Raw genomic sequence first — 23,265 nt, 5'->3', positions numbered from 1 at the left:
AGGGCGTTACTATATCCATAGCAGAGCATGCAACGGTTGTGAGGGCCAGAAGCACAGGGAAACCCGAGCTGTCTGACTACACAGTGACAGTGATTTATGCAGGTAGCAATAGCATTTGACAAATACATTTGAATTTAAAAATGTATAGTTTGGGAACTTTTATACAATTGCTATAAAAACAATATGTATTCAAATTGCCTTGAGATAGGGATTATTGAGACAGGAGGCTACTCTATGATTTTTATTAGACCCATTACACATAGGTCCAGCTCTGGACAGAAGTAGTGCTGTGCCAATTTAATACATGCCCCTGACCAAGCTGTGCACTTATTTATGCTGGGTTAATGTTAGGCCTTACCTTTTAATGGGGAGGGTTTAATGAAATTATAATGGTTTTGGGTCAGTTATACAGTTTCATATTTTAAACGTTTACAAAACCGCTGTAGATATCATTTAGGTGTTCAGCTTGTTTGAAGGGAGTTAAGAGTTAAAGCAGACTTTGCACTTTATGCAAGGTCCACTTATTTAGTGAGGCCCCGCTTCCCCATCTTAAACCTCTGCACTAAACTGTAAAAAAAAAAAAAACCTGGGGGGGTGTTAGTTAATATGTTTACCTTACTCCTGGCTTCTGTAATCACCATCCCTGTGATGAAGGCCCAGAAAATGCAGAGTGAAATTTACAGCACAGCACAGCACAGTAGGGTCTTCTTGTGACATTTGGACTACTCGGCATTCCCAAGGATCTTGCTGGAAGCATAAATGGGTTGTGTAAGGACATTAGAGGTTTGTGTAAAACCTACTGCAGTATTCACACTAGCACCCACCACCAAAAGCTTCATAATAAAACTACAAGTATTGGACCATCAGCACCAAAACAACCATAATGTCTATTTAAAGCCCATTTCCACCTATTTCTTTAAAAAACATATGTCAGCAATGTAGACGGAGTGTACATGAAGCAGACATATGCAGTTGCTGTATATGAACACATAAATCTACATTTGTTAGCTTTCCTCTTGATATCCTCAAGGAAATGGCCACATCTGTGCTCTACAAGCAATCTGTATATATTACAACTAAGCTCTCTCTCCCACCCCCCATTCATTAGTATTCATAAGCGCACCCCCCAGACAGTGTATTGTATGTAAAGGGAGAGCTGGTGTTTAGTGGTCGTGTTACACAGAATCACAGGGAGGTAGGCAGCTGTTTACAGCCTGCTTTACAATCCGACCCCAGTGTCAGAATGTGTTTCCTGTGGAGAAAATGTTTAATTTCTAGGATTCAGGTCTTATAAAACCTTCATAAAAAAGCTTGCAATGTGAGTCATTAAAATGTGCACACATATACATCACTACTGCACCTCTTCATTACCACAATAAATGCTAAGCACTTACAAAGGTGGAAATGGATTTTAAGATATTTTCATTCTACTTTTTTAACTCTTAGATGCTGCGCTGCTACAGGAAATACAAATCAAAGAAAATTGTTGCTAATCAATTAAATTAATAATTTACATTCCTCATCTGTATTGAAAAAGCACCACATTCACATTGCATCATCTTTTATAATTCTAGCTTTCTATCTAGCCGTCAGGTTTTTAAAAAAAAATAAGAGCAGTAGAGCCTGTTGTTATATCTAATTAACAATGATGGAACAGATATGCTTCTTAGTATGTAGGCCAAGTATGATTGACAACAACAAGAGTCATGATAAATTACCTTATATGTATTATTTAACTGATCATTACTCAGCTTAATATAAATGCCATCCTAGTTCTTTTTTTACAGTTTTTGCAGCCTTTCATAATGCTGACAGTATTGCACCAGACTTGAAGAACCTCTGCTCAAAGACCTACGAAAGCAAACCTTTTTGACTAGAGGGGACTGATGGGATTTGTCTCTCTGATCCACATGAATGATCCAGAGACAGCGCAACTGGCTGACATCCCATAAAGCCTCCTTGTCAGCAATGCTGCTGCCAGCTTCTATATCATTGATACATATTTGCCGTGTCATGGGTCTGGTTCTTCAAGAGAACTGACCTCAGGAAAGTTGACAATAACTAGCAAGAAATTAAATAGACATTAAAAAAGCTTGTTGTTGTTATGCAGGAAATGAGTATAATAAACAAACGTGTTCAGGCAAAATAGGCACAGTCACTGATGTCTGTAAAAAAAAAGAGCTCTGCAGAGATCCATAGCACTTAACATTCCTAGGCAGGAGGTCTTACGAGAAATCATGACTGGAGTTTGGAGAAAATATGCCATAAGCCTCCAGCTGCTCTTCAAACCCGCACTGCCTTTGCATTGGTCACAATGGCTGACCACTGCCTTTGCAACTCTATGTTACAAGGAGAAGGGTGAAGGCTCTATCCAAGGTACAAAGTTTGCCCAGGCTTCTTCAGAGGCTCAGATTGTGGGCATGGGATTGGCTGCATGACAGCTTTCAGGGTTTTCAGGATTACACCACTGTTGAAGGCTGACAATCAAATATGACCAAGCAGAATATCAGATTGTAAGGCGAAGTCCAATGCATGCCAAGCAGGCAGTGGGCTCTCATTGTCAAAAAGTAGGCAGGTTGGTAGAACAGGTAGCAGAAAACCTCAGCAGCCAAAAGCCTAGTTACTGAATACCAAAAATAAGCCAAGCTGCTTGCGCCATGGCATGTTACAGAAGTCCATTAATGAGTCTTGAGGTACCCAGGGACACTAGAATAACATCAGTAAGTACAATTAATTCATCAGCTGTCATGTGCAAGATGTGCATATAATCATAAAAGACCTTAACAGTCTTGAAGGTTAACTGAACTTTTAAAACACAGTTTACCTTTTCGAATATATCCAGGGATACCAAGCAACTTTGCAGATATAACCTACTATCTTCTCTTTCTTGTGTTTCATCATTACAGACTTAGCCAGTCTATACATTCCTGAGGATGACATTTCATTTATATGTGAATCTCACACATAAATCTTTCTAGAAACAGCATACGTGAAAATATAATAGCAATGTACTTTAATCACTGGGAAACAGTTTAAACAACTAGAAGAGCTACCATTGCCCCACTAGTCCAACTCTTCTGAAGATGGTAACAGATGTGAGGAGGACTCAGGGAGGCACAAGTGGCGAAGAGATAATCTGACAAAGTCTCTGCACGGGAGCTTGAGCACGATGAATATTCAAATTTAGACAATGTTTTCGGGTTATTTCTTGGAAATGTACCGCTCAGCCTCCCAATAGAGTATGTTACTCAGTGTCAAAATTGTACATCAAAAGAAGCAGATCATTTCTTCTATGTGACTATCTAAGAGGTTTATCCTTTGAGTTTGCCTTGTGTTGGATTATGAATTGTCTTGTTTCTATAAAACGATACTTTACAGTGCACTTTAGAAAGTAATTCACTGGATCCATTCATTTCCTCTGAGCTCCACCGGCCATTAATCATTAATATTATCAGCCTGCCCGAAAGAGTGAGTTATATGTGTGAATTAGACAACGTTGTCTACATCATTGTTTTAGATTAGTTCAAGGGTGGTGGAAGGTGCTATCTGGTTTTATTCATGTTCAATAATTTTGTATTAATTAATAAAATTGCCCAAATTTGAATATTCACTGTGGCTACCCCGATCCTTTATAACTACTGTGGCCTAAGCCCTCCTTAGGGTTAGAACCAATTTCCATTCATTGCGACAGGAACGCAGCGGTGTGCGCTGAAAATAAAGGACGGCATGCTGACTTTTTCCAGCGCAGCGGGATGCGACACAATAAAACTGCCTCGTACCCCACTGTGTCCGTAGAACTGAATAAAATGTCACTTGTGACATTTCAATAGAATTCTACAAAAAAAAATAGAACACTGTACAATGTGATGGGATCAGCGTATTGGCACTATGGACAAGGCATACACTAGCGTGAAGTGGCCCTAAATGATAGCAACCTGATGCATGCTTATCTACTTGCACCCCCTGGCAGCCCTGCTAACCGTAGGCTACTGCCTCAGTTGGCATTAATGCATCTGTATTAGCTACCCCCATTATTTACTTGTTAATGCTAAGACATTCACAGATGCAGCTATTTATCCTATGTCTGTAGGAAGCTTTTACTGGGTACCCAGACACATTTTGCTGCACAATCCATGTCGAAAGCATTCTAACCCAAAAACGGCAAATCTATACACCAATTAACAGTCTTTCAGCCCATTTAACACATTCTTCATTGTAAATACACACTTGATAATAGGATTTGTAAGAGGGCGTGGGGGTGATTAAATATCGACAATGACCTTGTTCCCATTCCACCAGAATATGTAGCTGCGACTGCAAACTGATTTCTTCATAAAATTGAACATTCAGACTGACTTTGCCAGCATGCAAATCAGTTACCTCCCATGGCCATATTCTAATGAAGTACGCTGGCACAAATCTGCAATCTTTGATTAAAAAAGGAAAAAAAAAAAAAAAAGAATCCTGCCATTTTCGACACCCGCTGCACAAAGCACTGCACTTTGTACCCTTAATTTGCTGTCATTCTCTTACTGCCAAGCTGTGTCCTTTTTATTTTTTTTTGTTTACGCTGTGTAGATTGATTTGTACAGAGATGTTGCATAGTCCCTTGCTCTTCTCTTTAAATTGTTTTCAGAAAGGTTTTGAGCTGGCAGTGGCCTTACAAAACCCATTGAGAGAAAGGCGATTCACCTCCCCCCCTCCAGTACATGTGCATTAATACGTTGAAAATCAGAGCTATCCCCCTCCCCTGGGACATCAGAGCAATAACCACATGCCTTTTCTCCTCTTCACACTCCTGACACTACTCCTATCTTTCCGAGAAGGATATTTCCTCTTTCATATTCCCTCGGATATCACGGATCAAATATTCATACAAGATCCTAGAGAACAGGCTGGGACGTCATGCATAATGTAACCAGGAGGCACGCTACACCGCAGTATGCTAACGTACAGTCTAATCACAAGCTCCTGGGAATGATTTAGTGAGGATATATATATTACTATTATTATTGGTATTTATTTAGCGCCGACAATATATGTTGGCGCAATATAAATACATAGTGCACATTCATATCAGTCCCTGCCCTGAAGGAGCTTACAATCTAAGGTCCCTATCTCACATGCATACATGGGTTAATTTAAACATGAACCAATTAACCAACCAGCACATATGGGACATAAACCATTTGTATGGCAAAAGTAGCGGGCAAACAGTAACCCGTAAACGTACCCAAGGCATTATCTTACACTAAACTCAGCAAACCAAAAAGCTTATTGGTTGTTATGGGTCACTTCACATGTACACCATCACAGCTCTTTACACGTGCTTATTGAGTACGCTTGAATATGCTCAAAGCTCGCTAATTAATGTTTAATGAATTATACTGTAGTTACAGTAAAGTGCTTTTCGCCATACATGAAAAAAAACACTATCTTCCGTAAAACTAGCTTAGGAAATCTGCAGCCACAGGTGGCTTTAGCCTGGGAGGGACACAGAGTTTTGCAGGTTTTTTTTTTTTAAAGAGGAACTCCAGGCATTAACAAAAATTATTATTATTATTATTATACAGGATTTATATAGCGCCAACAGTTTGTGCAGCGCTTTACAATATAAGGAAGACATTACAATCACAAAACAAATCAAGACAAGATGGTAAGGAGGGCCCTGCCCCTGGGGGCTTACAATCTAAAAATTACTCTTGCAGTGAGACTACCCCCATAATGCAAGGGTTAACTGCTTATTTTGGTCTAGGGACTGGATTAAAGAAGATATACTTACCTTATTCCCAGTCCTGTTAGACAGGCCCCCGCAACATCTTCTTCCTTGGGCTCCGGCGCTCTAAGCCCCACTGATGTCATTACGTTTAATGCAAGTCTATTCACCTGCATTAGACGTGAGGATGCAAAGGGACATACCACAGCCGGAGTGGATGGGGAGAGAGGTGAGTGCTGACTGCCTCAAGATTAGGTGAGTATATCGTCTGTGTTCCAGCCCCTAAACAATAACAAACAGTTAATCCTTGCAGTTTTTGGGTAGCCCCATTTCAAGGGTTAATTTTGTTTAGAGCTCTGCTAATCACTGCAGTATGTGTCTCTAAGCTACACCATAACTCAATCCCCAAACTATTGCTTTTTTTCAGCATGTGGTAGACAGCCCAGTGCAACATGGTTCTCCTTACTTAAAAGGAGCTTTAAAGTCAACCCATATTTTGCCTGGACAGGGCCAGAGCAACACGTTCACTGTAAAGCAAAACTACAACCTCCTTGTTAAGCTAAGCATTTTTAGTGACATGCCTGCCTTGATGTTGCACACGTGATCAGCTATGACACCAGTCATTTGAGGGCTTGAAAGTTCAGTTGAGAGCTGAAATAAGCACACTGACAACCTTGATAGTTGAGATAGTTTCTAGTAATGCCCTTTCATTTTCACATGCAGTACTTGTCACTTCCCTTTCTAATCTTCTTCACTTTGTAAAAGCTGCCTTACTATCTCATAAGCTTGTACTCTGTAATGGAAATAATATAAAAATGATATAAAGAAATGGGAGGGGTAGGGAGGGTTCCCTGTACAAGGCCACTTCATTTGATGCAGTAGTTACGTGGAGACAGAATAAATGTGAGTTGGGCCTGTCTGAAGCTGTCCAGCTGGAGAACAACTACAGGATCCAGTTCATACCTGTCACCAATTGCTGACATTGTATATAAGGTCCCAAAGTTCTGCAGCAGTGGCAGTGGCACAAGTTTAGCTTAGCTAAGATCTATATATGCTATATGGCAGGGGCTGACTGGCAACTTTTAGCCCCGGGGGGAAAGTACAACCTAGAGGCCCATTTACGTGCGGGTCTGGCAGCGGCAAGCATGAGGTGGGGAGGAGGTGCCGCGTGTGTGGAGCCGTGACCAGGGCCAACTAAATGAAAGCAGATTAATCAATGATTGAAAATGTTGAAGACTTTTTCAATCATCGATTATAATCGACTTAGTCGATTAGTTGTTGCAGCTCTACATTCATCCCCGATTTCTGGGGACAGTCCCTGGATTGAGGAGGAGAGCGTCCCCAGACAAATGATGTCTCCAGGATCATAATATAAACTAGGGCTGCAGCTAACAATTATTTTCAAAATCGATTAGTTAGCCGATTATTAAGCTTGAATAAATCGATTAATCAGATTTTCTTTTTTAAAATGGCTCCAGTGATGGACTACTAGCTTGTATTGAGATTGTAGTCCATCACGGGAGCAAGTTTGGAGCGGTGGAAGTAAAAAAATGGCGGCCGCTGGGTCCTCGGCTTCTCGGGCTGCCCTCTACACTGCCTGATTAGAGGGCCTCTCCTGCCTCATCCAGCTAGATCAAGCAGAAGCGGCCCTCTAATCAGGCAGTGTAGAGGGCAGCCCGAGAAGCCGAGGACCCAGCGGCCGCCGATCACAGATGCCGCATCGGATGCCGGCGACAGTGGGGGTCACGGGGGCCGCACGTGACGGCATCGGAGAGGCCCGTGGGGCAATTGCCACCCTGCCCCCCGGCCCAGTCCGCCCCTGCTATATGGACATCAGTAAAATGGATAGATCTCATGGAGGCTGGTAAAAGGTCCACTTGACCATTATGTCCTCCCTGTTTTATTGTTGTGTCCCTGCAAGGGAGATTAACCCTATTTGTCTTAAAGCTGGCCATACACCTATAGATTATCTGCAGATTTTCTATGGTCAGATGGAAAAAGTGCAACAGATTACCCCATCTACATTAAACTGTGTGGATGGAGGAATCTCCCACTGGGCCAAGCTTCAGTATCTTGCTAGTTAGCCCAGCTGGCTGTCAAAATACCTGAACAATGCCTGCATCCAATCAGATTGTTCAGGTATTTTGAGAGCCAGCGGGGCCGACTAGCAAGATACTGAAGCTAGTAATACCCATATTCAGACTGTTACCTAAAACATGATCACACCACAACCAATCACCCCAATTACCTGAATCATGAGGATCTTCTCATGACAGGCTCCTGTGATTATTTGAACTTGGCATAGATGTTCTTGGCCTGTCACACAGCCACATCATCCATTCACAGATCCATTCTGTGAATGGATGATGGAGAGACTACAAGTCATCCGCCACCTCAGCAGAGGGACTCATAGTTCTCAATGAAGTACAAGTGCAGTGACCATCACTTTTATAGTCCATTGGCACTTCCTCCCTTCCCTTAGCTCAAAGTCAGTACCATGGTACAGACAAGGGCTGGAGGAAGAGTCTGCAGGAGCCAGAGCACTGTATCCATAATCAACTGATGACAGCTCCAATGCTTTGTAGGCTCATATGCAAAAGAAATAAAAAATAAATACACGTTTGTTTTTATTAATGTGTGTGCATTTATCATATTACTTTTTTGGTAAACCTGGACTATGTCTTTAAGAGGGCTTCTAGAATTTGTGAAGATTTGGTCTGGCATCAGTAACATGGACACAGCACACAGAAAGCAGTTTGCTATGTAATGGTATACCATCAAAAGTGTGTGATTGGCACATTGCCTGTCAACATTTACCAGTAAGTAAGAAAGCAGGATGTAAATTTAATTGTGAATTACAGCACCGAGCTAGCTATCATACAATGACAGTGCACGCTGCTTTGGCTGTTGAGACGGGCACATGCTACCCTCTGCTGGCCATAAAACCATATTGTACCATAAAGCACTCATTCTATAGAGGTTACTAAATAACTCCAGGTTTATATTACCATGGAAGGAAGAATACTAGTCATTTAGAATTCAGACATGAAAGACCAGATCCTGTAATTATATTGCAATTAGAACTGAAGATTCAAAGCTATAAGTCATATAAAGATATTTATTCAAATTCTGCCATTTGTTACATGCCACCAGATCATTTCATGGAAGAGGAGGAAGGGTCTGCTGAATTTTACTAATTTCAAAATGTGTAACTAACAACAATCCCGTGGTGTGATAATATAGCATACAGTAGGTCTGATTTTCATAGTGTTTTCTGTGTAATGGTCTGGAATGAAACAATGTAAGTGGTTTGACCACAAAAAGGTCTGACCTTTGTGTAACATTAACCAGATTTATGTACTGTAGTGGTATTATGACTATGAGAAGGTAATAAGATCATTAATTCTGAGGGAGTGACATTTCCAAATGTTCTACAGTTACATCCACCATGCTTCATGCCAAAAATGATGGCTGTGTTTACTATGCACTGTGCTAGGCGGAAGTCTGTCTGTACCATAACCACAGACAGCACACAACCTGTCTGCAGGTGCAGCTTGAATAATTAATATAATATAAATTAAATAGCATAGCAGAAAATATAGCAATAGCACTAGATGATAGATAGATAGATAGATAGATAGATAGATAATTATGAGTGATAACTACTAAATGAAACAAGTTAGTGTATTTACTGTTAAACACATATTTGTTCTAAGAATTCAGAGGACAAGCATATTGAAACACTAAAGCTATGTAATACACTATGTAATATATTGCAGCTTATCAATTCTTAGATGTGTTGGCTGCATTCGATTTTACATTTTTGTTTTTGGGTTTTATATACACTTCAAAGTGTACCACATTACTACCACCCAGAAGTCCTGAATCCCAAGGGGCTCTGTTGTGAAAAAGGGCACCAGAATTTGTGGTCATGGGTTCAAAACTCCACAAGAACTACCAACTCACAATTGGTCCAACAACATGATGTTCTGTTTGTGTCCTCCCGTTACCCTAAGGAGAACTATGGGGAAAAACACTGATCCCATAGTTCTCCTTTAAAGACCAATACGCAGCCTCCGGAAGTGGTGGGGAAAAGTGCTGACTTCTTATTTACATAATAGATGGCCCCATGTTGGGCTTCAGGGGGGCCCTAGAAGAAAGGGGAACAATGTGTAGGTACTTGAAGGTACTTGCTTAGGCAAGTAAGTGCCAGTTTTGTAAGGTTAGCATGGTCACAGGTTTGCCTGAAGGCTTGCACTGAGATTTAGTGGTTGTACCCTCTTGAAGGTACTCTACGGGCTTAACCAATTATTCTCAAAAGAAAAATTAATCAGCCAGGTTTTATTTTTAACCAAAATTGTTTATCATGAGCATTTTTAATGAAGCAGCGATTTTAACATCGCAATAAACAATATCAATAAAGATGAAAAATTCCTTCAAATATCGTGCCTGGGGGGTCCCCTTAACCTGCCTGTAAAATGTCAAATCTGTACAATGTATAGAACCTGCTGCAGCAAAACTGACATTTCTAAAGAAACAAAAAAATTTTTTTTTTTTTAAAGCGTGCAGCTCCCCCTCCCCAAAAAAACCAGACCCTTTAGGTCTGGTAGGAATGTTAGGCGGGACCAAATTTTTTTTTAAAGCGTTGGGTTCCCCCTATAAGTCATACCAGACCCTTAAGGTCTGGTAGGAGTATTTAGGAGGGACCTCATGTAAAAAAAACCACAAAAGTGTGTGTGGTTCCCCCTTAAGTCCCTACCAGGCCCTTAAGGTCTGGTAGGAATTTTGAGGAAACCCCCAAAAAATTTTTTAGTAGTGTCCCCCCTAAAATTCAATCATGGCTCTCACTGTTCTCTGTGACCTGATTGGGCAAAAGTCAGGTGCAAGGCTTTATCCAATCAGGGCTCACAAGGCACAGTGCTTTGTGCGGGGTGCACCCTGACAGTTTGTGTGTTGGCCGAACACACGAACAGCCAATGTTCAAGTTGAACTCACATTCGGCTCGAACATCGAGCCAAACACTAATAGCAACAATGCAATTTGGCAACAATGACAGCAACACAGTACCAGAGCCATCCAGTTTAAAGGAAGCCTTTTTACCTTGAATTATAAAAGGCTTCGGGAGATTTAAAGTAAATAGTTCATACTTACAGGGTACCAATACATAATTCATGTTAGGCAATCAGAAAGTGCAGGGAACAGAAATTTGAACACTTCCTGGTGCCTGCTTGGCAGCAAATCTATTATTTGGCCTAGTATCAGGAGAGTAAATGTTCATTTTCTAACCAGCTTAAAGCATACAGTAATTGCAGTATTAGTGATTTTATAATCATATTTACCAAAACGACAGCTCCATGGAATTTTCAAAATCATGGATTCTTACACACAAGTGCGGCTAAAACGCTGTTGATTTCAATGGAAGACCCAGGATTTCTGGGTGGGCTGAGGATATCTGGATGGGCTTTCCATTAAAGTCAATAAATGTAGGGATATGATTGTATTGGGGGTGTGAAACTGCACTGGAAAGATTTTGAAGTTCTTTGGACTAACATTTGTTCACTAACATAAAAAAAAAAAAAAAGGAGTATTTGTTTTAATAAGAATATCTGATTGTGACTGAAACAATACCTAATTATAGCCAGAAGGAGAGACAGATCTTCTGAATGTCCTCTCTGATAGGCATTATAGTATTTTGAACAGAACCAGATCACTGTTACCCAGAGAAAGTCTGTACCTTCTATTAGGTGGAAGCAAACAAAACTGCACATAGAGAGTCCTCAGCAACAGACCTGCAATAACGAGTAATACATCGTACATTGCACTGGCAAGTCGTGATTATTAATTAGAATTCAGTTAAGCAAATCACAAAATACAATTACCGGTAATGGAGAGTTATTAGTCATTTGTAGTTCAGTGAACTAGAAAATGTTAGAATGTATATACAGTGTATATATATATATACACACATCATTTTTTTATAGCAAGTTTTTTTTTTCTAGTAATTGCCTGTGAACTGACAGCTATTACAACATTTCTGATATTTATTTATGTATGCTTAGCTTATGAAAAAAGATAAAACAGAGTAAAAACGCCAAGCTTTTTAGAACGTCACCTCCGTCCACTTCATAAAAACGCCCTGCATCCCAAGGGTGTGAAATGTAACAACTGCTATGAACAGCATGAAATTGTTGGACTGAAATGACAGTTTATCAGATTCAAACATTTTCAATAACTCATTCATGGCCCAGGAGATCAGCAGCCTAGGTGTTTTATTACACAAACTGCCCGCCTGATCAGTTTCCATCAGATAATTAAAGGGAATTATTTATTAACATTTCTAGGCAGCAAACTGTGGTTAAAAAATATATACTGCTTCACATTTAAACTAAAAGAGATTTTTATTTCCTGGAAATATTTTCTTGCAGGCAATATTTTAACAGGGTTTATAACAAGGGCCATTGGCAAATCAGGTTCAATAAAGTGCTGAACTTCAATGAGTAGAGGAAAGGTAAGCTAATTGCGAAATCTGCATAAATGAGACAACCTTAGAGAGCCATTTTATGATAAAAAAACATTAATAAAGTTAAAATGTTAATTATATGAGACCTAAGACACATAGCCTCACAGGAAGCACCTGGTCTGCATCTCCAACACCATTATACTCAAGATGCCTCCACCAAAAAGGTGCTTTCAGCAAAATGGTTTAATACAGTCAGTAATGTGGTTAGTGGGGCATTAACTTCACTGCGTACTCAAAAAAGTTTTCACATCTTGTAGGCATTGGTGCTCCAACACTATGCTATCTAGGTGAATAGTGTAAACGGGGGTAGCAACTGCAAGAATTTTGAAAATACAAGATTAATGTTCACTTAGTGCTCACTATTACAAGCCCCAAAACAATGTGTGTTCAAACATATAGCTATCACCAGTGGTGTAACCTGGAGCGTCTCTAGATTCTTAAAAGACCTGGGGCACACATCGGCACCTAAATTAAAATGTTAAAGGGTTTGCAGTATACAATGATACAAGGAGGGTGAAGTTGTTTCTCAGTCCACATGACTGAACATAAAAATCAAATGTATGATATTGATTAAAAAAAGAATTAAAGGAGAAGCATGGGAGAGGGAAAGATATATAATAGAGCAGTCGTGGGAAACTATAGTTGTCATACCCCAGCTCTATATAGAACTCAATTGCTGATCAGTAAACACTGATCTTCTCAGCTCTCTGTCCCTTCTCCCTGCAGAGAGCAATGACCGTGAGTCACCACTCCCCTCAGGGATTCCCCCCCCTCACTTCTCTGCTTCTCCAACACTCATTGGAGGGACAGACAGGGGAGTGGGTGGGCACAGCTGGCTCTGACTCGAGAGAGACAGTTGTCGGAATCCTTTCCGGCAGGAGTTCAGCTCTGTACTGTCAGCATATAGCAAGTAGTGGCACACTCCTGTGAGCCAAAAGAGAAGTCAAAAAAAGTTTGACTTTACTTCTCTTTAAAAATGTGATTAACAAAATGATGTTCCAAAAGTGTAATGTGCATATAATTTATATAATTCTTAATAAAGGAGCCAATATTGTTTAGTGAAAAAGAAAAATGCATTGTGAGGTTTAAGTAAATATGGAAACCAAGTTATTTAAACTTAATTAAAAATGCCAGGCTCTATAATTATCTACATACTGGAAGAAGTGGACTTGCTGCCGGACAGCTAGTCCAAGAGGTTAACAGAGGATCGGGACAGGCAATTCAATTGCAAAAATCGTTAATTTATTAGAAAAATATAATTAGTAGAACATAGCCATTGTGCAATGATTGTGCATCCAGGGAGAGTGTTTTCTAACCGAATGTAATAATATATAATTCATATCACATATTACATGCGGTGTGCATGCGTTTACATGGAGCTGCTGTCACCTGATCATTAACTTGAATAGGTGACAGCTGCCACTTGTAAACGCCAGATTAGGGATTCCTGATGCAGTAAAACGCAAGTTTCTGATGCAGGAATCCCTAATCGCACCTAAACCTACAGATATGAAAGGGGCCTTATTGTGAGTGTATATTGGTGTCTGTAGTACCATACCGGTTATAGTTATATTTTATTTTAAAGTATGACATTTGGCAAGCGGCCCCCAAAGAGAGAAAACAATTTGTCAAGTGGCCCCTCAGACGGAAGAGGCGGGGGGCGAAGATGGAGCTCCAGTCGGGAGGCGAAGATGACACGGAGGATGAAGAGGCCGTGTTCCAAAGAGTCAGGCTGTGCAAGGTAAGAGGACTGTGCTGGCAGAGCCCAGCATAGATTCCGCACAGCCCACCAAAGAGTCTCAGGTGGGCAGTGCAATACCCTTTGGGGATCCATAGGGGGCTCTGCAGCCTACAAAGCCCACCACATATCCTGAACAAACTGGAATGCCTTACAACTCATTTGAATATTATTAAATACTATTGATCACTATGCATCTGTTGGCGCCCTGTGGATAGAAATGGAAACCCTAATTCAGCATATATGATTTTAACCAGCTGATAGTGGATTCTTCCCTTCTTTCTTCCTCTACTTCCTCCACTTTGTTTTATATAGATGAAACACTGAGTTCGTGAGGAATGCTGAATTAAGTTACTTGCTTAGGAGAATATTACATCTGTGTATTCAACATTGTGCAGGAAAAATATAGAGATAGTTGTCAGGGTAACACGCACGAGAGTCCCCACACCGCATGCAGGTACCCACACAGATAGACCAAATTAGTGTGACCACACTGGATGAGGTTATGCACAAGGTTTATTTGTTACACAGCAAACAAAACTACAAACCCCACCAACCCCCACAGGTTAGCAGTGAAGTAACAAAAACACGGATGGAACAAACACACCTACAGCCAGGGGCAACAGCAAACGGGAACAAGAGATTGGTCAGGTAACAAGACGGGCCATTAACAGGAGGGCAGCGCGGTACATGAACAGGATCCAAGAAGAGTGGTCAGGTAACAAGCCGGGTCAGTGACGGGTTTGCAGATAGGTAGCAGGGTGCAGGTAGCAGGGTGCAGGTAGCAAGGCACAGGACACGGGAGACAGTCAGGGGCAGGCGACGCAATACTGAGCCGATGTCCTGACTCCCAGGAAGCACCAGGTGATGGGATGATCACTGGCAGCTGGGGCACACCCGCAGGTGAGTACTGGAGCTACAGGTTCCAGCACCACCCAATGGTGGTCTGGTTCCTGACAGTTCCTGGCTGCTGGAGACACCCACAAGCGAGCACAGGAACTGCAGGACCTGACTCCAGCGCCACCTGGGGGTGCTCTGGATCCTGGCAGGTTCCTGACAGCTCCTGGCTGCTGGATACACCCGCAGGCGAGCACAGGAACTGCAGGACATGACTCCAGCGCCACCTGGGGGTGCTCTGGATCCTGACAATAGGAAAACGTGCTGTGTATAATAGATAAGCATGCATATAGAGAGCACATTGCACTACAGCGCCATCTACACCTCAAAAGACATGGTAGTAAATCAGTACATTAGAATATTAGTAATTCAATCGGTACACATCAGAATATGCTGCTGCATTTCCAACACCCCTTCTCAACAGCATGTGCATTGCTATATGACATTTAGCTTCTCTCTAAGGAAACTGTAATGATTCTTTGGCAATAGTTTGGTGAGTGCATCCGCAGTCATTTCTTCTGGTGAGCAATATTGCACGTTGATAATAACTTGCTCTTGAGTGTCCAGGTTTTATTTCCTTGGAGTGATTTTATTTCTTTTTTTTGCTGCCTTGCTCCATTGATTGGCATCACGTTTCATAATTTTTCTATGTCTTCCCACGATGTTGGTTCAAGTATGCTATGTGTCTTAGCAGTATATGACAGCTTGCAGGGTGGTATTTGCTGCCCAAGAGGATCTAATTTTAGGTTGTTCAGCAGAATTTAACATGGAACTTGACTTATCCATTATAAGTTCCCCCTCTTGTTCTGACCCCTGTACAGCTTCACTTGCTTAGTTTCCTTTGCTGGTTAACTGGGCGAATTCACTCCACAATTTCCAGGGATCATTGTTTCTTGTGAAGGGTTCTCAGTGAAATAAACGCTGCTTATTGTTACTTTGTCAGTCTTTGGTTGGAGGATTCATATACCTTACTTTGTTCACTATAGCCCATCAGAATACCTTCAATGGCTTTGTTCTCCAATTTGGATCGCATCTCATTGGGAATATATGTGTAAGCTTTAAATCCAAACACTGTAATGTGCCCTAGGCTCGGCTTCGATCCATGCCACATTTCAATTGGGGTGCTTTCAATGGCTTTTGAAGGTAGTCTATTCTGTAGTATGTTGCAGTCATGACTGCTTCTCCCCAGTACTTCTTAGGTAGGTTGGTGCCTGACAGAATGCATCTGGACATTTCTATAAGAGTGCAATTTTTTCGTTCTGCTACACCATTTTGTTTAGGAGTGTATAGTGTGTTGGTCTGGTGTACTATACCTTGTTTCTTCAGGTATGATTCCACTTCCATACTGATGTATTCCCCTCCATTGTCAGTCCATATAATTCCTGGATTATGTTTGAATTTGTTGCTGGACATGGCTACAAACTCTTGAAGTTTTTCTGATGTTTCATTCTCGGGCTTCATCAGATAAGTAGTTTTGTACCTGGAATAATAAATCAATAAACGTCAGGTCAGTTCCCATCGGATGTGGAAATTTTTGGGGGGGGGGGGGGGGGGGGTTAATTTTCTTTGGGTGGTCTGTGGAAGTGGGGTACATGTGGCCTTTGCATGCCATGGGCATTCAGCAGGGCAGTACAGTTCTATGTTCTGAAAGGCCTCTCTTTAAAATATCCTTTATGGCTACTGGGTTTTGTTGCCCTAGACGTCTGTGCCATATATAGATACATTTGTTGGGTAGTTTATTAGTGGCTGTCCTGACTTGCTCATCTGTGGTGAGGAATCTGTATAGCTGTTCATCTAGTTTTCCTTTTGCAAAGATTAGCTTATTGTTTTGTATTGTACATTCATCACCTCGGAATTAGCAAGGGTTTTCACTGATAGGTTTCCTTCTAGGTCTGGAGCATACAGTACATTTTTTACGAGGAAACTCTGCTTGTCCTCTGACGGTGTGATGCAATTCAAGAATCCTTGATCATTACCTTCTGCATTAGTACTTTTCCCGTTTGCTAGGAAAACGTTGTCCTTTGCGCTGAAAATCGATTTCTGTGAAGAATGTCTCATCACTATTCATGTGACTCATTGCACCTGAGTCCATACCCCATGCGCATGGTATACTGTTCCGAGTCACTTTAAAAGGTGAGGAATGCTGTGATTTATCGGCCTCCAGGACCAGTATCAAGCTTCGTCGACAACATCTCCGCTTGGTGAACCTATTTTCTCTGCTCTGAAACACCCACTGTTATTCTTTGTGACTTTAATATCTCTGTTAACGTTAACACACCCGCACCTCTCAGGTACTCAGCCTAACCTCTTCCTTTAGCCTAATTCAATTGACTGACACTTCTACTCATTCTAATGGTAACATGCTTGATCTCCTATTCTCTCACCTCTGCACTTCTTCCAATCTCACCAACACCTTTTTTCCATTTCCTGATCACAACTGTCAGTTTCACACTCTCCTTATCATTAAGCCCCTACCATTACAACCAGCAAACCATTACCCGTAGAAACCTTTGCCACTTTGATCCTTCTCTTCTTTACCCTGCAACAGACTACCTTTATGACAAAATCACAACCCTTTACTGCCCAGACTCTGCCACTTCTCTCTACAATAACTCACTCTCCTCCTGCATGGACACACTTGCCCCAGTCACCACTCACAGAATCAGGCCCCGTCCACTACAGCCTTGGCAGAAAATGACACTAAAAGACTTAGAAGACATAGTGGCGCTATTGAGCAACTACGGTGTAAATCCAAATCCATGCAAGACTTCACCTTATATAAATTTGTCCTCCAAAAGTACAGTATCTGCCTCCACACAGCCAAAGAGACCTATTCATCACACTTATGAACACCCTTTCATCCAGTCCCTGCCAAATCTTTTCTACCTTTAACTCCCTACTTTGTCCCCTGCTGCCTCTTTCAACCAACTCACTCACTGCCCAGGAGATTGCCAATCACTTCAAAAGACAAGATTGATGCAATTCACCATGAGGCTGCCACTGTCCAGATCTGAGACTTTGAATACACCTCGTCTACCACCATATTCAATATTCTCTTCATCTGATCCTGTCACTGCAGACGAAGTAGCTACTCTTTTATCCAACACCCGCCTACCTTCCCTTTGGACCACATTCCCTCTACAACTACTCAGGTCACCCTCTAGCTCTAGTCTACAATCTCTTACCCACATATTTAAACTCTCCCTTTCCACTGGCATCATCCCTACACCTTTAAAACAAGCATTGGTAAACCCCCTTTTAAAACCACCAGTCTGGACAATTTGAGGCCATCTCATTGCTCCCATTCACCTCCAAACCTCTTGAACTCCTAGTCTACAACCGCCTGAGCTGCCACCATACTGCCAACAACCTCCTCAACCCCTTTCAATCTGTCTTTTGTCCACAACACTCCACAGAAACTGCCCTTCTAAAACTCACTAATGATTTACTAACCAAAGGCCATTACTCTGTAGTACTACTACTACTACTACTACTACTACTACTACACCTTTCTACTGCTTTTGACACAGTTGACCACCAACTCCTCCTCAATAAACTTCAATCTCTTGGCCTTCAAGACTGTTCTCTCATGGTTCACCTCCTATCTATCCCATCACACCTTCAGTGTCACCTATAACTCTACTTCCTCCTCTACTCCTCCTCTGTTCGTGGGGGTCCTCCTAGGCTCTGTCCTTGGGCCCCTTCTATTCTACAGCTACACCTTCTCCCTGGGTAAGTTGATGACCTCCCAGGGCTTCCATTACCATTTCTATGCTGACAACATCCAAAGCTATCTCTCTACCCCTCATCTCACCTCTTCCATCTCCTCATGAATCACTAACCTACTCACCGACATATCGACATGGATGTCACACCAATTGATCAAACTAAATCTGTCCAAAACTGAGCTTATAATTTTTCTTTCTCTCCGTGTCCTCCCTCGACTTCTCCGTCACAATCACCAGCCCTACAATCAACCCCACCTGTCAAGCCAGGGTGCTCAGAGTATTCCCTGATTCTGAGCTCTCCTTTCAGCCCTACATCTAATCACTATACAAATCTTGCCAACTCAACCTCCATGACATATCCAAAAGTCGTCCCATTCACTCCCTTGTAATATCTTGCCTACTACTGTAACTCCCTCCTTGTTGGCTGGCTATCCCCCCTTCAGTCCATCATGAACACTGCTGCCAGACTCATCCACCTTAGCAGCCGATCAGTGTCCACCAGCCCCCTCACTCCACTGGCTCCCATTTCCCCAACGTATAAAATTCTAAATACCAACAATAACCTACAAAGCCATCTACAACTTTGCCCCAACCTACATCACCCAGCTCATTTCAAAATATCATTCAAACTGTCCCCTTTACTCTTCCCAAGACCTCCTGCTCTCGTCACCCAGTATGCTCGCCTCCAGGATTTTTCCACAGTGTCTCCCATCCTCTGACTCTTCCTACCCCATTTTGTCTGCCTATCTCCTACTCTGTCCACCTTTAGGTGATCCTTAAAAACTCATCTCTTGCTCTCACAAGCATTGCCCTCCTGTACTGAAATTGTATTGTTAATTATATTGCCTCCCTCAGTTTTGTAAAGAGCTGCATAAACTGTTGGCGCTATATAAATCCTGTATAATAATAATAAAATAATAATAATATTAAAGGGAGCGCTCCATGATGTGCCTGCATTTTTCTTTGCGGCTACCTTCGCTCTTTCTCTTGTAGGTGCCTCTCACTTTTGATGCTCAGCTTCCAGACTGAACAGTCCTTTTTCATGTCGCCAGTCTTTTTACAGCAAAATCATGCTCTGCTTTGTTTTGCTTTGCACTCTCATGCACCTTAAGGGCTTTCTCATTGTGCATATTTAATGGTTTAGTTTTCCTTTGGCATATTCTAGTGTTAGTATCTGCTAAGGTCTGGTTTCTAGAGCACTAATAAGAGCACTGTATGACTATGGAAAGCTGCATAGCAGTAATGCCACCACATGGTTATTTTTAATTTCCTCTCCAACTGCACGTAGTTGTTTTATGATTTCCAGCATGACATTCACATGTTCATGCATTTTCTGACCTTTTTCTAGCCCCATCTTATATCGCTTGGGTAGCAGATATAGTTTACTGTTTAGGCTTGAACGCTCATGCAGTCTTTGTAATGCAGTTCACATACCTTTAGCTGTATTCTCTTCTCTTATGTAGATGAGCTGGTCATTTTCCTCTAGCAGACGTATAATTGCTTTTGCTTGCCTGTTCTTCTTGTCCCATTCCTCCGTGGGTCCATTAGTGGGCTTGTCTGTACTCCGTACTTGCCACAAGTCATTTTTGCTTAGCAGTATTTGAAGCTTGAACTTCCATAGCTGGTAGTTGCTATTGTTGCTTTGCAATTGCAAACTCTATACTTGAACAGCTTGCCATCTTTCAGTAGCTTGGATGTGGCTCCTTCCAGCCCCCTCACTCCACTGGCTCCCATTTCCCCAACGTATAAAATTCTAAATACCAACAATAACCTACAAAGCCATCTACAACTTTGCCCCAACCTACATCACCCAGCTCATTTCAAAATATCATTCAAACTGTCCCCTTTACTCTTCCCAAGACCTCCTGCTCTCGTCACCCAGTATGCTCGCCTCCAGGATTTTTCCACAGTGTCTCCCATCCTCTGACTCTTCCTACCCCATTTTGTCTGCCTATCTCCTACTCTGTCCACCTTTAGGTGATCCTTAAAAACTCATCTCTTGCTCTCACAAGCATTGCCCTCCTGTACTGAAATTGTATTGTTAATTATATTGCCTCCCTCAGTTTTGTAAAGAGCTGCATAAACTGTTGGCGCTATATAAATCCTGTATAATAATAATAAAATAATAATAATATTAAAGGGAGCGCTCCATGATGTGCCTGCATTTTTCTTTGCGGCTACCTTCGCTCTTTCTCTTGTAGGTGCCTCTCACTTTTGATGCTCAGCTTCCAGACTGAACAGTCCTTTTTCATGTCGCCAGTCTTTTTACAGCAAAATCATGCTCTGCTTTGTTTTGCTTTGCACTCTCATGCACCTTAAGGGCTTTCTCATTGTGCATATTTAATGGTTTAGTTTTCCTTTGGCATATTCTAGTGTTAGTATCTGCTAAGGTCTGGTTTCTAGAGCACTAATAAGAGCACTGTATGACTATGGAAAGCTGCATAGCAGTAATGCCACCACATGGTTATTTTTAATTTCCTCTCCAACTGCACGTAGTTGTTTTATGATTTCCAGCATGACATTCACATGTTCATGCATTTTCTGACCTTTTTCTAGCCCCATCTTATATCGCTTGGGTAGCAGATATAGTTTACTGTTTAGGCTTGAACGCTCATGCAGTCTTTGTAATGCAGTTCACATACCTTTAGCTGTATTCTCTTCTCTTATGTAGATGAGCTGGTCATTTTCCTCTAGCAGACGTATAATTGCTTTTGCTTGCCTGTTCTTCTTGTCCCATTCCTCCGTGGGTCCATTAGTGGGCTTGTCTGTACTCCGTACTTGCCACAAGTCATTTTTGCTTAGCAGTATTTGAAGCTTGAACTTCCATAGCTGGTAGTTGCTATTGTTGCTTTGCAATTGCAAACTCTATACTTGAACAGCTTGCCATCTTTCAGTAGCTTGGATGTGGCTCCTGTGGACTTGCAGTGTTCTGTTTAGTGTCTGGGCCCATAACCTTTAGGTTTGGTTATGTGTTTAGATGAAGCACTGAGTTCTTGAGGAATGCTAAATTAAGTTTTAATTGCTTAGGAGGATATTACATCTGTGTATTCAGCATTGTGCATAAAATATATAGATAGGAAAATATATAGATAAGTTGCATTTCCAACACTTCCCTCATCTATTGTTTTATCTTTCTTTAACCACTTGAAGTCCAATAAAGTGAGTTCATGAGGCAGAAGGTTTAGTCTCTAGAACTTTTATGGATTTGATTTTGAACTGGTTACATTTTCAGGTATCTCAATCTTTTGCATTCCTTAGGGCCTGTTCACATGAGTTTCAGGTCCGGATCAGCAGACGCGGTGCTATGTGTTTTGCCGCGTTTTTGATGCGTTCTGCTGGAGTGGGGCTGTCAGTATGTTAGCTGCAGTGCGTTTGACGCGTTTTGCGTTTCCGGACCGTACAAAATGTGACATGCAGTATTTTTCTGTCGTAACCTGAACGGACTGCGCACGTGAGAACTGTAGCCCATAAAACACATAGGGATACATTGGGATGCATTTTTAGTGCAGGAGCGTACGGATCAGGTCAGCACAGAAAACGGACAGTGTGAACAGGCCTTAAAAGTGACATTAAACTCAGGTGTTAGAGAACTATGGGGTTAAGGCTTTTCCCCATAGTTCTCCTTAGGGTAATGGGAGGACACAAACTAGCGTCCTCCCGTCACCCTAGGCTCAGTATACCGCGAGCTGTAGCTTGCGAGATACTGAGACGCCGCAGTATACCGCGAGCTGCTGCTCGCAGTATACTAAGACGCCGCAGCTGATGCGGATCCCGACAATTGTGCCGTGGAGTAGAGTGTTTGCTGTGGCCTCCTTTCTGTATGTTTTGGTGGTTACTTGTGTGTTATCCACCTCTATTTGGAGGTCAAGAAAGGAGAGTCTGGTACTGCTGTAGGTATATGTGAACCTTAGATTTCTATTATTTTCGTTTAGGTCACATATGAATTTCTTCAAAAGGTCCTCACCACCACTCCACACCAGCAAGACATCTTTGCATGGCTCAGGTATAGAGGGTGGTCATACACCAGTTGCTGTTCCCTTAGTCCTAGATGTAGACAGGCATATGATGGAGCCCACATGGACGTGCCCCTTGTCTGCTGGTAAAAGGATCCCGAGAACTGGAAATAGTTGTTAGCTAGAGCAAACTGTAATAGTTCCACAATTAATTTGTTTTGGGATGCCATTGCTGGAAAGTGTATTGTTAGAAAGTATTCTATTGCTTTTAAGCCCCATTCATGAGGGATAGATGTGTACAGTGATTCAACATCTATCCCTACCAGAAGGGAATCTTTTTGTATTTGTAGATTTTTCATTTTATTTAGGACATCCTTTGTGTCGTGAATGTAGGAGGGCAACTGTACTACAATTTCCTTTAGGAGGGAGTCTAGATATTTGCCCACATTTTCCAGTGGCCCCACTACTGCCGACACAATGGGTCTCCCCGGGGGGTTGTTATAGTGTTTGTGAATTTTCGGGATAATATAGAAGGATGGGATATTAAAATTATCTATTTTCAAGAAGAGTAATTCATTACGCGTTAATAGACCCGCTTCCAATGCTAGATCCATTTGGTAGTTGAAGTTTGCAACTAGCCTTTTGAAGGGGGGTTCTTTTAGTCTGGTATATGTGTTCTCATCATTGAGCAATATTTTTACCTCTCTGATGTA

The sequence above is a fragment of the Nanorana parkeri genome, unplaced genomic scaffold (genome assembly GCF_000935625.1).
Source record: "Nanorana parkeri isolate BGI_ZX_2015 unplaced genomic scaffold, ASM93562v1 scaffold76, whole genome shotgun sequence".
NCBI classification, from domain to species: domain Eukaryota; kingdom Metazoa; phylum Chordata; class Amphibia; order Anura; family Dicroglossidae; genus Nanorana; species Nanorana parkeri.
This window is presented reverse-complemented; position numbering follows the sequence as displayed.